The sequence below is a fragment of the Dendrobates tinctorius genome, unplaced genomic scaffold, assembly GCF_039654945.1.
Source record: "Dendrobates tinctorius isolate UK_male_01 unplaced genomic scaffold, ASM3965494v1 ptg000059l, whole genome shotgun sequence".
In the NCBI taxonomy this organism is placed as follows: domain Eukaryota; kingdom Metazoa; phylum Chordata; class Amphibia; order Anura; family Dendrobatidae; genus Dendrobates; species Dendrobates tinctorius.
In genome coordinates, this window is record NW_027361727.1 from 6385981 (window position 1) to 6397365 (window position 11385).

General features: G+C 42.7%; 1 protein-coding gene across 3 annotated transcripts in view; it reads right to left on the reverse strand.

The window, feature by feature from the left end:
- The window catches only part of MICAL2 (microtubule associated monooxygenase, calponin and LIM domain containing 2), a 318733-nt gene that overhangs the window by 64140 nt on the left and 243208 nt on the right, over positions 1 to 11385 (reverse strand). The gene's annotated exons all lie outside the window — the stretch shown is intronic.

Genomic DNA, 11385 nt, shown 5'->3' on the forward strand with positions numbered 1-11385 from the left:
CCATGTACAAGAAAATAACTACTATAATACTGCCCCCTATGTACAAGAATATAACTACTATAATACTGCCCCCTATGTACAAGAATATAACTACTATAATACTGCCTCTATGTACAAGAATATAACTACTATAATACTGCCCCCTATGTACAAGAATATAACTACTATAATACTGCCCCCTATGTACAAGAATATAACTACTATAATACTGCCCCCTATGTACAAGAATATAACTACTATAATACTGCCCCTATGTACAAGAATATAACTACTATAATACTGCCCCTATGTACAAGAATATAACTACTATAATACTGCCCCCTATGTACAAGAATATAACTACTATAATTCTGCTCCTACGTACAAGAATATAACTACTATAATACTGCCTCCTATGTACAAGAATATAACTACTATAATACTGCCCCCTATGTACAAGAATATAACTACTATAATACTGCTCCTATGTACAAGAATATAACTACTATAATACTGCTCCTATGTACAAGAATATAACTACTATAATACTGCCCCCTATGTACAAGAATATAACTACTATAGTACTGCCCCCTATGTACAAGAATATAACTACTATAATACTGCCCCCTATGTACAAGATGCCCCCTATGTACAAGAATATAACTACTATAATACTGCTCCTATGTACAAGAATATAACTACTATAATACTGCCCCCTATGTACAAGAATATAACTACTATAGTACTGCCCCCTATGTACAAGAATATAACTACTATAATACTGCCCCCTATGTACAAGAATATAACTACTATAATACTGCCCCCTATGTACAAGAATATAACTACTATAATACTGCCCCTATGTACAAGAAAATAACTACTATAATACTGCCCCCTATGTACAAGAATATAACTACTATAATACTGCCCCCTATGTACAAGAATATAACTACTATAATACTGCCTCTATGTACAAGAATATAACTACTATAATACTGCCCCCTATGTACAAGAATATAACTACTATAATACTGCCCCCTATGTACAAGAATATAACTACTATAATACTGCCCCCTATGTACAAGAATATAACTACTATAATACTGCCTCCTATGTACAAGAATATAACTACTATAATACTGTCCCCTATGTACAAGAATATAACTACTATAATACTGCCTCCTATGTACAAGAATATAACTACTATAATACTGTCCCCTATGTACAAGAATATAACTACTATAATACTGCTCCTATGTACAAGAATATAACTACTATAATACTGCTCCTATGTACAAGAATATAACTACTATAATACTGCCTCTATGTACAAGAATATAACTACTATAATATTGCCCCCTACATACAGGAGTAGAGCAGATATAACAATACTGCTTCCATATGTATAGTAATACGGATCCTAAAACTAGAGTTGCTCTTTTAGTGATAAATCAGGCTTAATCATAATTTACAGAGCATTATCTGTTCTCTGGTGTCAGGATGAGTCTCTGAGTAACATAATATTTTAATTGGACCTTGTTAAATCCTCAGCACAAGAAAAGAAATACAAGACTCCAAGACCGGACAGTGTCCAGAATTCTAGAGAGTTCATATTGCGCTATTCTTGTACGGTGATAATCCTGCCACGATGTATCTGTGGTCGTGCATCACACTTCAAATTGGTATATTGTCACTGTGTTCAAAGTTGGTTCTTGGTAATTTCACATGATAGTGATACAAAGTGCTCCGATAAATAATAAGTGCATTGCACAGATAAATAGTGCACACCATGCCCAGATAAACACTGCCATAGATAGATCCTAAAGAAATAATAATGTCGAGATAAATAGAGCAGGTCATAACTAAACAAGCAATGCAATTTAGTGTCCAGATAAATATAAGTCATTACCAGATAAATTGTATATACCTGACTAACATTGCCATATAGAGCAAATATAGATAAAACAGGCAGCTATAGATGCTCCAATACTCATTCTGATATAGTGCTGCAAATAACGTAATTCATTGCCCAGGTAAATAATGTCAAATATTGCCCAGATATTGCCACATGGTGCACATATAGCTAAACCTATCTGGTGCTCACACTTAGTGTTTTCTGCTATATTCTTTGCCCCTCACTGTCACAAGTCTATGTCATAATGTCACAAATTGTCACTATGGTGCTAGTCCTGCTGTGCCGAAATCAGGTCTACACGTACTGTCACATTTAGCACAAAATGACTGTTCAAAACAAGCACAGGCGCTTAGTTCGAGTACATCTTCCCAAGTACCGAGCTATTTATTCTTCATCTATCTCCATCCATCATCTCGCTCCTGTAAGGCCAGGAATGTAAATCAATGATGAGGAGGGCATCTCCTCACTGCTCTTTGATTGACAGCACTTGGCACCTGAATTGATACTTAGACAGCCCCAAATTCTTAGACTTTGGACGGTCCAGCCAAAAGCCATTGTTTCTCACTATTGTTCCTGTGGAACCCATCCATTTTGGGGTCAGTATAGTTCCCAGCTGTTCATCCACTCTGATCGGACCATAAGTTGTTTGATTTCTCGAGGTTTCGCGGGAGCCATGATCGTCATGCACTGAATTTATGCTCTTTATGGATAATTTAGATTGTGATCCCCATCGGGGACAGTGCCAATAATGTCTGTAAAGTGCTGTGGAATTAATGGCGTTATATAAATGAGTAAAATAAATAAAAAAAATAAATAATTCAGCAACACGTAAGGGAATTCAGGATATAATTTGATGACCCGTGCTATTGCCCTGCATCACTGAGCCACTAGGTACAAAACTTACATGTCGCCATATTAGTTTTCCTATGAAGCTGGCTCCAGCCCATATTTAAAAATTATGGGTTTAGACTGTGAGTAATACTGATATTGGAGTAAGTGAAAAATTGTGCTACTGGGAAGTATACAATAGAGTAAAGTAAAATGTTTTAGGCAGCTGCAGAAAAAATGCTGCAAAGTTAGAAGGCTTTCAAAAATAGGAAGGTGTTAAATGTTTGCATTTTGTTACATTTACAAAAAAAAGTGAATGAGCAAAAGAAAAATCTAAGTCATATGATTTATCAAAAATCAATCTAAATCAAAATATTTGGTGTGATTGTCCTTTGCCTTCATCAGTTCCTGTAGATACACTTGCACACAGTTTTTGAAGGAATTTAACAGGGAGGTTGTTCCAAACATCTTGGAGAACTGACCCCAGATCTTCTCTGGATGTCACTTGCACGAATCCTTCTGTCTCTTCATGTAATCTCAGACAGACAAAATGATATTTAACAGGGAAAAATGCAAAGTACTACATCTGGGCAATAAAAATGAAAAAAGCATATACAGAATGGGAGGAATAGGGCTAAGCAACAGCACATGTGAAAAAGACTTGGGTATACTAATAGATCACAGACTGAATATGAGTCAACAGTGTGATGCAGCAGCAAAAAAGGCAAATGCAATTCTAGGATGTATTAACAGAAGCATACAGTCTAGATCACGTGAAGTCATTATTTCCCTCTACTCCTCTTTGGTCAGACCTCATCTGGAATACTGTGTCCAGTTTTGGGCACCACATTTTAAAAAAGACATCAACAAACTGGAGCAAGTTCAGAAAAGAGTGACCAGAATGGTGACTGGTCTGCAAACCCTGTCTTATGAGGAAAAGTTGCAGGATTTGGGAATGTTTAGCTTGCAGAAGAGAAGACTGAGCGGAGACTTGATAGCTGTCGACAAATATCTCAAGGGCTGTCACATTGTAGAAGGATCATCTTTATTCTCATTTGCACAAGGAACGACTAGAAGCAATGGGATGAAACTGAATGGGAGGAGACAGATTAGATATTAGAAAAGACTTATTGACAGTGAGGGTGATCAATGAGTGGAACAGGCTGCCACGCGAGGTGGTGAGTTCTCCTTCAATAGAAGTCTTCAAACAGAGGCTGGACAGACATCTGTCTGGGATGACTTAACAAATCCTGCTTTGAGCAGGGGGTTGGACCAGATGGCCCAGGAGGTCCCTTCCAACTCTACGATTCTATGATTCTATATGAGATCAGGGCTCTCTTGGGACCGCATCATCACTCCCAGGACTCCTTGTTCTTATTTACACAGAAGATGGTCCTTAATGACATTGACATGATCAGGCCTCACAGAGTCTCCCATCATCCAGTCTGTCTGGGATCACATGAACAGACAGAAGGATTTTCACAAGCCTCACACACAGAAGATCTGGGGTCAGTTCTCCAAAATGTTTGGAACAACCTCCTGCTGAGTTCCTTCAAAAACTGCGCGCAAGGGACGAGTGCCTAGAAGAACTGAAGCTTTTGATGCTGTTTTGAAGGCAATGAGCAGTCACATCAAATAGTTATTAGCTTAAATTTCTCTGTTCATTTATTTTGAATTTTGTTAATTGAAGTGATAATTGATAAAAATAAACTATTAGTGAAAGCATTCTTACATTGAAGCATTTTTTCACACCTGCCTAAAACTTTTGCATAGTACTGTAATAGAATGACAGATACAAGAAAAACTAAAAGCCTCCTGCTTCTGCTCTAGTTTGCACTCCATTGTGCCACAAGGAGGCAGCAAAGCACCTGAAATCCTCATGTAATGTCCCTTCTATATATCCTATGTCCTGTGTACACAGGGATGCACAAATAACGAGATCTATTCAATATTTCCAGGCATTATTAAAAATGTGCTACAGGACAGTGCCCAGGAAGTGCAGGAAGTCATGGGGGCTTCTATTACCTGCAGCATACTGGATAAACACACCCAGAAGGGTGACTACTACTCTCAGTATACTGGATAAACACACCCAGAAGGCTGACTACTACTCTCACCATACTGGATAAACACATCCAGAATAGTGACTACTACTCTCAGCATACTGGATAAACATATCCAGAAGAGTGACTACTTCTCTCACAATACTAGATAAACGCACCCAGAAGAATGACTACTACTCTCAGCACTACTGGATAAACACATCCAGAAGGGTGACTACGACTCTCAGCACCACTGGATAAACACATCCAGAATGGTGACTACTACTCTCACCATACTGGATAAATGCATCCAGAAGAGTGACTACTGCTCTAAGCATACTGGATAAACACATCCAGAAGAGTGACTAATACTCTCACCATACTGGATAAACGCACCCAGAAGAATGACTACTACTCTCAGCACTACTGGATATACACTTCCAGAAGGGTGACTACTACTCTCAGCACCACTGGATAAACACATCCAGCAGGGTGACTACTACTCTCAGCAACACTGGATAAACACATCCAGCAGGGTGACTACTACTCTCAGCATACTGGATAAACACACCCAGAAGGGTGACTACTACTCTCAGCATACTGGACATACACACCCAGAAAAGTGACTACTACTCTTGGCATACTGAATAAACACGCCCAGAAGGGTGATTACTACTCTCAGCACACTGGATAAACACACCCAGAAGGGTGACTACTGCTATCAGTATACTGGATAAACACACCCAGAAGGGTGACTACTACTCTCAGCATACTGGATAAACACACCCAAAAGAGTGACTACTACTCTCAGCACACTGGATAAACACACCCAGAAGGGTGACTACTACTCTCAGCATACTGGATAAACACACCCAGAAGTGTGACTACTACTCTCAGCATACTGGATATACACACCCAGAAGGGTGACTACTACTCTCAGCATACTGGATATACACACCCAGAAAAGTGACTACTACTCTTGGCACACTGAATAAACACGCCTAGAAGGTGATTACTACTCTCAGCACACTGGATAAACACACCCAGAAGGGTGACTACTACTCTTAGTACACTGGATAAACACACCCGTGACTACTACTCTCAGCACACTGCACACTGGATAAACACACCCAGAAGGGTGACTACTACTCTCAGCATACTGGCTAAACACAGCCAAAAGAGTGACTACTACTCTCAGCACACTGGATAAACACACCCAGAAGGGTGACTACTACTCTCAGCATACTGGATAAACATGCCCAGAAGGATGACTACTACTCTCAGCATACTGGATAAACACACCCAGAAGAGTGACTACTACTCTCAGCATACTGGATAAACACACCCAGAAGGGTGACTACTACTCTCAGCATACTGGATAAACACACCCAGAAGAGTGACTACTACTCTCAGCATACTGGATAAACACACCCAGAAGGGTGACTACTACTCTCAGCATACTGGATAAACACACCCAGAAGAGTGACTACTACTCTCAGCATACTGGATATACACACCCAGAAGGGTGACTACTACTCTCAGCATACTGGATATACACATCCAGAAGGGTGACTACTACTCTCAGCATACTGGATAAACACATCCAGAAGGGTGATTACTAATCTCTGCTCCACTGGATAAACACATCCAAAAGGGTGACTACTACTCTCAGCATACTGGATATACACACCCAGAAGGGTGACTTGTTAGGGCTGGCAGAACGTACCAAATATTAAAGATGGAAATAAGGTGTGTTCGCAGCCCGGGGTCCACCGTGCAGGGGTGGTAAACTGCTGCTCAGTAATGGCAGACACTATATGGCGGTATAATAGACGAACACACGCAGGTTAACGTCACCGGGTGTGTAAAGGGGCGGACTCTGTTGCTTCACAGAGCCGCACTACTGCAGAATATAAATGCCGAAACCTGTTAAAGCTCACAGAGCTCGGCAAGGTAAACGCTCAGTAAATGGTCACAGAACTCAGCCCCAAAGACACAGGGTCAGAGTCCCTCTAGACCTACTAAGCGTCCGGCGACGCAACAGCAGACGCCCCTAATTGACGCTGGCGACCTTGGATTGTGGACCAAGTGCACTGTCGCGTACAGACCAAGCCACCACTTGGGGTTTCATAACGAGTCATTCACCTCAGACAATCATACATGCATACAACACTCACTCCACATGGTCTATAATCCTGCTCTATATTAGCGCATGGCCGGGCGGCCATGCGAACCTTTTATAGTTGCAGCCTTCCGGGACCTTCCTGGTGGTCAAATCAGAGCAACAACAGGACCTGAGCATGTGACCTCCGACCTCCAATGAGAGGTCGTCCCACAGGCATGCTCAGTAGGAGAAAAGCAGGACTTAGTCCCAAGAGCATCTGTTCGCCGCTGACTTATGCATGATACAATAGGTGAGCCTGGAGTAGCAAGCAGATGCCTAGCATTAGCCTGTGCAAGGTGCTGGGACTGACGTCTCTGCGGCTGCAGAAGAATGGGAGACCGCAGAGGACACGGCTCAAGATTTCCCCTGTGCAGTGGTGGGAATTCGACGCCTAACATTACCCCCCCTCCTTGGGCCTCGCTTTGCTCAAAAGCTGCAATGAGCTGAGGAGCATGAATGTGCTCTACAGGTTCCCAGGTCCTGTCCTCTGGACCATGACTCTTCCAGTCCACTAGAAAATATTTTTTGCCCTGTACCACCTTACACCCCACGATGGCGTTCAGCTCGTACTAATCCGAGGACAAGCTTGATGTCCCGGGAGATGGCTCCGAAAACCGGGACATGCATGATACAATAGCTGAGCCTGGAGAAGCAACCAGACGCTTAGCATGAGCCTGGGCAAGGTGCTGGGACTGTCGTCTCTGCTGAGCAGGAACCTCTGCGGCTGCAGAAGAATGGGAGACCGCAGAGGACACGGCTCAAGATTTCCCCTGTGCAGTGGTGGGAACTCGACGCCTAACATGACTACTACTCTCAGCATACTGGATAGACACACCCAGCTGGGTGACTAATACTCTCAGCACCACTGGATAAACACCCCCCCAAGAAGGGTGACTACTACCCTCAGCATACTGGATAAACACATCCAGAAGGGCAACTACTACTCTCAGCATACTGGATAAACACATCCAGAAGGGCAACTACTACTCTCAGCATACTGGATATACACATCCAGAAGAGTGACTACTACTCTCAGCATACTGGATATACACATCCAGAAGAGTGACTACTACTCTCAGCATACTGGATATACACATCCAGAAGAGTGACTACTACTCTCAGCATACTGGATATACACATCCAGAAGAGTGACTACTACTCTCAGCATACTGGATAAACACATCCAGAAGGGCAACTACTCCTCTCAGCATACTGGATATACACATCCAGAAGAGTGACTACTACTCTCAGCATACTGGATATACACATCCAGAAGAGTGACTACTACTCTCAGCATACTGGATATACACATCCAGAAGAGTGACTACTACTCTCAGCATACTGGATATACACATCCAGAAGAGTGACTACTACTCTCAGCATACTGGATAAACACATCCAGAAGGGCAACTACTCCTCTCAGCATACTGGATATACACATCCAGAAGAGTGACTACTACTCTCAGCATACTGGATAAACACATCCAGAAGGGTGACTACTACTCTCAGCATATTGGATACACACCCAGAAGGCTGACTACTACTATCAGGATACTGGATAGACACACCCAGAAGGGTGAATACTACACTCAGCATACTGGATAAACACATCCAGAAGAGTGACTACTACACTCAGCATACTGGATAAACACGCTCAGATTCATTAGTCTTTTCTGGAATAGCGAACTGCAAGTTATGTCAGGTTTCTTCTCGGGGTTATCACAAGCATAAGAAGGGGCGGATAAACGATCGCGGTTTAGTGCCATTTTTGGGAGCGAAGCTTCCAATAGACTTGCTATATAGAAGACGTTTCTTCCTTCCTAATCTCCATATTGGATGCAATCAGTACCTGTGCTTCCTCTGCTATTCTTCCTGTAAATGTATGAATAAATTAACAAATAGATATTTCTATCTAGCCAAGCAAATGGACTCTTTTTCAATCAGTGCCAAAAGGAAGAATAGTAACGTCCTTGTTGGGGATTTGTCCGTTATCATTTCCAGGAGGAGTAACAGAGGGAAGACACAATTCAGTGTTTGGAGGAAAAGAAGCTCCAGAATTTGTACTTTTTGGAAATTATAGGTGCACATTTAGGGCTCTGGAAAACTTTGGGGGAAAGGTCTCTAGAATTCATAGCTGATTATTTGCGATATTGTAGATCTACTGATGCCAGTGATGTGCAATGTGTTGAGCATTAATAAACATTTAATAATACAAAGAAATCATCATTTATCTCCTTGTCCCCACAACCCAGGAGATCTGTCACTGGACAAAGAAGAGTAAAGACATTGCTCTGAGTGTTTCCATGTGTGCAGGGACAGGGGCAGTATAAGAAATGGGAGGTTATTAGGATTGTTTTATATAAATTCTGCAAATAATTAGTGTAATTTATGGATCAAGGGCAATAAAAAAAACCTCGTTCAGAAAACTGTCCTGCAAATTGTATCTAGTCCTGTCTCAGGTCTGAAAATGTTATGTATATTTTGTAAATAAAAATAAATTGGGCTCAGTCTGGTGCTGGTTTGTGCCACTACTGAACCATCTTCACATCCGTCGGATGGATAGAAGGTTTTAACTTCTCATTTCTTTATGGATTTAGGGTTGTATGATCTCAGACTGTTGTGCATCTTTGCATTGTCCATAAGGAAAAAGAACAGGAGCTGGGATCCCCCATACGTTCAAAGAACAGGAGCTGGGATCCCCCATACGTTCGAAGAACAGGAGCTGGGATCCCTCATACGTTCGAAGAACAGGAGCTGGGATCCCTCATACGTTCGAAGAACAGGAGCTGGGATCCCTCATACGTTCGAAGAACAGGAGCTGAGATCCCTCATACGTTCGAAGAACAGGAGCTGGGATCCCTCATACGTTCGAAGAACAGGAGCTGGGATCCCTCATACGTTCGAAGAACAGGAACTGGGATCCCTCATACGTTCGAAGAACAGGAGCTGGGATCCCTCATACGTTTGAAGGACAGGAGCTGGGATCCCCCATACGTTCGAAGAACAGGAGCTGAGATCCCTCATACGTTTGAAGAACAGGAGCTGGGATCCCCCATACATTCGAAGAACAGGAGCTGAGATCCCTCATACGTTCGAAGAACAGGAGCTGGGATCCCTCATACGTTCGAAGAACAGGAGCGGGGATCCCCCATACGTTCGAAGAACAGGAGCTGGGATCCCCCATACGTTGGAAGAACAGGAGCTGGGATCCCTCATACGTTGGAAGAACAGGAGCTGGGGCTCCCCCATACGTTGGAAGAACAGGAGCTGGGATCCCTCATACGTTGGAAGAACAGGAGCTGGGATCCCCCATACGTTGGAAGAACAGGAGCTGGGATCCCTCATACGTTGGAAGAACAGGAGCTGGGATCCCCCATATGTTCGAAGAACAGGAGCTGGGATCCCCATAAGTTCTGGTTCATTGTGAACCTTTAATTTGTGTACAATGTTACATAGGTTACTTCCCTAGCAGAGAATATACAACTTGTATCAAACAAGTCACAGGCACTAAACTGCCCTAATAGAGGCCTGAAACCAGGACTGGGGGGGATCACAAAAAAAGTTCCCCTCAGTGCGTTGATGGCCATAGACCACTTCCCTTATGGCTCTACTGGAAACCCCTTACTGGTAATTGTGGGACAAGGAGGGGAACTCGCCCTACCCATCTAAAAGTTGACCAGAGCTGCTGTTTTCAGTGGGACTTGAGGAACATTTGATTAGATTTAATGTAGCATTTCTCAACCTTCCTGAGTGAAGTGCCCCCTACTCAAAGAACTTGCATCCAAGCACTCCTGAAATTTTGCCCATATGTTATGCTGCACATCAGAACAGCGCGTGCACCCCTAGAAGTGTGGCCTGTGTCCATACTTTAACTGTATGTGTTTTGCATTCATTTTGGGCTGTGATAATGGGGATCGTATGCACTACTTTAAATGCTATAGACTATAGATTATTTTGGATGGGGCATAAAAAGTACATTTACCACAACGCGTTTCATGCCACCCATCTTTAGTATCTCCCTGATGTTCCTTCACAATAGTTATATGTACCCCAAGAGGCACAGATGGTGCAGAATAATAACCTAGGATCTAATGGTCAGTAGGGGCCGCAGGGGGGGGGTCTTTACCCTGTGGACTGGTACTAATTATATTGTGCATCTGCTGACCATGTAATGGAAATAAGATCACAGAGGCGAGAGGTTCCCAGATGTCGGGCGCAGAGGCCCGCTCCTTGCAGATCGGTGTTAATCCTGACATGGCGCTCACTATATCACAGCTCTGGGAACAGGACATTCCTACCAAGGAGCCAGTGACAGCCAAGAGGCCGGTAATCACTGGTGTCCCACGTGTCGATAAGCGGGGACGGTGCAGTCACCCCTTGGATCTCACATCTCCTCTTTCATCAAAACAAAATACTGGGCATAACTCATAACTATTTTTGAGCAGAGCATCTGTCAC